General features: G+C 44.9%; 1 long non-coding RNA gene across 1 annotated transcript; it reads left to right on the top strand.

Annotated features, from left to right (window-relative positions):
• Positions 1-2674: 2674 nt before the first annotated feature.
• LOC144406106 (uncharacterized) lies at positions 2675-4381 on the top strand. Its single transcript, XR_013467283.1, has 2 exons — positions 2675-2830; positions 4290-4381. It is a non-coding gene; the product is annotated as an uncharacterized LOC144406106 (long non-coding RNA).
• The last annotated feature ends 1023 nt before the right edge of the window (positions 4382-5404 follow it).

The following is a 5404-nucleotide window of genomic DNA, read 5'->3' as shown; positions in this document are numbered from 1 at the left end:
ACATTTATTAAAGAAATGTCATGAAATGATCTGACAAAAGGGAGGATATCAGATACGTTTTATAAGCTGCGATCAAATCAAAGTTTTATACTGAAGAAAAAACAGTGTGAAAAAGAGGTGGGATGATTACCCAAATAAAAAAAGACAATATCCGATGATTTGAAACCAAGCCAGCGGATTATTCAGTGTACCAACCGAGAAATAATGAGCAGAAAAACAAGAACAATACATTTTACCATTTAACTGAAAGGTTCCAATTGTGATACAACCCATTATTTCGAAGAACACTATTTTGAAGCCTTTTGTCTTTTTTCAGAACAACAAATTGATACAAAAAAGGTGGTTAAAAAATGTTAATATAACAAAAAATTTTGGGACACAAAATTAAGAGAATAAATGATCTTGAACTAAAAGAAAGATTCAATTTCAAAGACTAAAGCTCCTCAGAACGGACAAGGCGGAGCCAGTGACCCGTTAGCCCCGCCCTAAAGCATTCCCGTCCAATTTACTATGAAACATCATGTTACATTGAAAAAGACTGCAATCAAACTTATTTACGAGCAGAGGGAACTTCCCCTGCTGGCTCAGTAGAAAACATGCAAATTTAAAGCACTTTTCAATTTGCTTCACCGTGCAGAACTGAAGTCTGCGTCCCAGTGGGAGAGTTTCAATCAGAGGTCACGTCTCCTATGAAATGTGATTTATTAGTCCACCGAAACTACAAGAATAAGAGACAAGAAAACGAGCGTTTGGAAAAAGTCGACCCCTCCTTGTGCAGCAGCACCTGTGAAAGTCATGCAGCAGGCTACACACGAAAAAACAGCAACAACAACAACATGAAATGCACCGTCCCCATGGCAACAGTGCCTGTCACGGCGGGACACCTGACAATGTTTTTCGAGCTTTATTTGAAACTGTGAGGCACTGGAGGACAGTTGGCTCACAGTTTAAAAAAACAATAGAACAGAATGCACACGCACTCCTTAGTCATAAGCTTTTTTTTTTTTTTTTCATTTTTATCACTTTAAAACTGCTCTGCACTCTTTGTGCATCCGGCTCAGATAGCGTCTTCCCCCAGAGCACCAAGGCGTTGGGATGGATCTGTGGATTCCTACCATGGTAACCTGCGGAGAAAATACGCCCGACACCGCTGGATGAAGAGGTGGAGCAGGAGCTGCAGGGAGGCTCATGCTGCTGCGCCCGGTTTAAGGGGACGGTCGCTGACAAAGCTAAAACCGCAGCGTGCAACACACCCGAGGGGCGGTGAGCCCCAGCACGCATCGAATAAGCACAGAGTTTAAGGCTGGATGAAGAGATAAGCAGCACAAAGCTTTGCAGGTAGGAGGGGGGTGGGAAGGAGAGCTTAAAAGGTTTATTCGGGGCTTTATTTTGTAGAGGTGGATGCGTGTGTGGAAGTGAGCTTTCTCCTGGCGGGAGCAAGCAGGGTTGTCTGCAAGGTAGTCCGCAACTTATTCCCTAAACATAAACAGTTTCAGATCTTTTGAGCTAAGAAGCCAGTTTTTCTGCTGTCGCTGCACTTTGCCTGTTGGCATACGCAGCTTACAGAACTAAGCAAATATGAGTCAAAGCAGAAGCCTCGGGGTGATGAATCGGCCTTTTACTCTTTTTTTTTTTTTTGTGGCAGCTTTATTTTGAAGTTCACACAGCCGACTGGGAGAAAGATGCAAAAGTGCAGCTACTTTCTGATGTGACTGCTGTTTCAACAGGAGGCTGATGGGTCTTCTCCATTTGAAAAGGGAATATGTCTAAAGCCGCCCACTAAACAACTGAGGATTTCATGCACCAACATCTTCGGCTGTTACGCGCAGCTTCCAAGGTGTCATCTGCAAATATGATTGCATGCTTTTAAGTCACCTCTGCATCTCTTGTTCCGTATCCTCAACACAATCTCACAATACGCCACCTTGCACAGTGCCTCTACAAACCCTTGGGGAGTAGGAAAAGGTCATAGTTTGGTTTAAACATGGGACGAGAACAACGGTCTCCTCGAGGCGAGTCCCGTGTTTGACCCATTAAGCCTCCGCTACCACCCATGAAGTTGATTCTCGATAGAAATCCGAGTCCCGTACCGCATGTTCCTCTGCAGGAGAGCCCCTCGTCTAAAGGCCTCCCTTCTCTTCTCACTAAGCCCCTCCGGTTTTTATGACCGGATTATGGTCGTAACCCCCACGCTGAGAAACTAATGGATGAGAGGGTCGCCCCCCCCCCCCCCCCGTCCGAGCTGATGAGCTGTCTCCACAGGGGCCGCGGCGGCGGACGAAGCCAGCGGGTCGACGAAATAAAGATCTCCATTAGCTCCTCGCCGCTAATCGTAATTGCCAGATGTCCGCTGACCCGCTCCGCCAGGTGCGCCGGGCTTCCGGGTCTCCCCCCCCCCCCACCACCCTCCCACCGCTGCTATAGCGGCTGAGGAGAGGGCGAGCTGTCCTTTGCACAGTCTTTTTGTCAGTCGAAGGCAGGTGGTGCCTCTTCATATGCCCTTTTTGATGCCTCGCCGCGGGGGACGCAGCTAGCACGGCCACCGGGGAATCCCATCGAGAGGAACAAATGTTTGCGCGCGTGGAGGATGAGCTCTCCTCGGAGCAGAAGATGAATCCCTCGAAGAGGAGGGGCTTCATTTTTCAAAAGCTAATGCTTCTTTTGTTCTTTTTAGAGGGATGCAATTGAAACAGTATCTAATGCTGTTGCTAGGAGACGCCGGTCATGCTCCGCTGATAGGGATCGGGGCGGCGAGGACCGGCGCTGACTTCAGACCAGTTCAAAGACCGGCGGGAGGGAGCGACGGAACGACGGGACGGACCCAGAGAAAGTATGTGGCACAGATGTGTGACGCGAAACATTCACCGATCATGAGGAGAGTGAGTGCCGCGCGGTTCAGTGAGCGTTTAATGGGCTGCAAGTAAATACTTCTCTACCTTTTGGAATTTGAACTTCAGCAACGCAGAGCGGCATCTCCTCCCTCGACGCGCCACCTCTCAATAAATCCTTCATACACGGCAATCAAATGAGCATGAATTATTCAGTGTTGCCAAACAACTCACACATAATCATTTAATGAGGGCCTCTCCTACCCTTTTGCTCCGATACGCGTAGGTGAAATAACTTCCTGTGAAAAAGAAGTCCATAAATGTTAAATCACTTATCTGAGTCGGGATGCCTTGATTGCTCATGTGCTTAGATTGATGGATTTTTTTTTTCTGGGCTTTTAACGGAAAAACAAACAGGGAGTTATGGAATTATGTGATTAGCGGGATCTCCAAACTGTTAGCATTCGAGACGATTAGTTTGCTAAAATCAACTACAGCGTCTGTGTAAACATCAGCCGACAGTCGGATACACACGAAAAGACTGAGGCTAAAACAGAATTAACTTCAAAAGGGCGCCGTCCAGGTCGCCCGTTAACACGCGATAAATGGTTTGATAAAGAAAATGGTTTGATAAAGAAAAGCTGCGCCCGGTTTCTCGGCGGCTAATGAAGAAGTATCATTAGGTCAAGGTGAGGGAGCTTCGATCAGAGAGTTATTTTCTTGGCACAAAGTTTACTTGCTGAGATGTTAAAAAAAGTTTGTGAGATGGAAATTTCAACTGGCAAAATTCCAATCTGATGTTTGGAACGCAGCAGCGTAAAAAAAATGATGAATAAAACAATATGACATAATGTTTCATGTGTACCGGAAGGGAAACACAACATTTGCCTGCCTGAGGGGCCAAAGGCAATTTTTTGCACCTTGAGAAGGGTGGCTTTGTGTGTTGAAATGTTCTGAAACCACAATAGTGATATGGAACAACATTCTAAGAGGAAAAGAGCAGATCATTGAGATCATTATCATTAAAGAGATGTTTTAAATTTACTGTTGCCTTCGGGTCTCCAAACACCTTTTTTAATCATTTTTTCTTGAAATTGGTGTTGTTTACCAAAGTATGCTGTTAGTGGTGCACATTAATATCTAGAATATCAATACATGCACGTTGACCTTGAGTGGGCATCAGCTGCTCTGCAACCCACATTTAAATTAAATACAGGATTTTATTAGTGATTAATGAAGTAAACCGACGCCGAAGCCAAGCAAAGACAATAAGTGAACAAGAATTGATTAAACTTGGAGCAACTTGCAGGGGCTGTAACAAGGTAAAGGTTGATATTGTGGCATCAGGTAGCAGCATCTCAAATAAAACAACAAATTAATAAAACATTTAAAAATAATTGACCAGGTGGGGAGCACTCTGGACATTTCTAACATTTCATTTGGTATTTTGTGTGTCCACAGATTTTTGAGATGAACATCCTGCTGTCAGTTTTTGGACCTTAAGGTGATGAATTATGCCAATAACAACAATAAAAGGCAGTAAACCAACACAATCAAGGGAAGAGGCAGAATGCATTTGTGTTGTACTTGGGTGAGGACATACTTGTTGTCTGATCCTTTTGTGCGTTTTTCATTCATCCATCACCGATTGACCCTGCATTACAAAGTTGGGACCCGAAATTGTCACTGAGCGGCGATCTGTGATAACAAGCCTCATCGGCCACTCGATCTTTGCTCACCAAGGATGAGATGCCATTTGATACCTTAGCGCGGCACATTTAATTAACATGGCCGCCAGCGGAGACGTCTTTTTTCCGACGGGCCCCGCTGATTTATGACTCAGATACTTTAGTCCGATGAAAACCTAATTTTAGATTTTGATGAGTCCCAACCAAAAAAAAAGTCCGTTAAACTTCATTTCCTTATTTTGTTCAGGATCTCGTATCTTATTGTTGTCAAGAAAAAGTAATAAAATCAGATGAGAAATGACAGTTTCAGCAAATTTGTTTTTCGAAGACCTCTTTAACAAGCAAAGGGAAAGAAGAAGAAAGTTCTCCATTAATATCCTGATATTATTCATTATTTAATATTGGACATTTTGTTCAGGAGTAAATAACGGCTTCCAATGGACAGCTCCTCTCTGCGACATGTTCAACTAAACTCATTTTCTCTTTTTTTTTGCTGGGTTGAAGATCACACGTCTCGCCTTTTTCAAACGCGCAAACACACTCCGCGGGATCAGCGACAGCGGCGTCGCACGTCGACTCATGCCTTCAGATAAACTGCACTGGGGGATTTTGGAGAGCCCATTGTAGCTTTTACATTCCTCACATCTGAAGGACGGTGTTTACGCTGCAGCAGAGCGGGGCGATTACAGGAAGGAAGGGAGTCGCCTTATCGGTATTTACCAAAGGGAAGTACACACCGCGGCGGGAGATGAACACGTAGATGCATTTCTAATTGGCAAGCCCGAAGACAAGCAGGGGTGTCTGTCTGTCGAGGGGAGCTGTACAGTGGGTAGCGACGCTGAAGTGATGGATGCCGAGGCGGGAAGTGAAGATAAAATACTCGACAAC

Source organism: Gasterosteus aculeatus, chromosome 4, assembly GCF_964276395.1.
Source record: "Gasterosteus aculeatus chromosome 4, fGasAcu3.hap1.1, whole genome shotgun sequence".
Classification (NCBI taxonomy): domain Eukaryota; kingdom Metazoa; phylum Chordata; class Actinopteri; order Perciformes; family Gasterosteidae; genus Gasterosteus; species Gasterosteus aculeatus.
This window is presented reverse-complemented; position numbering and strand designations above follow the sequence as displayed.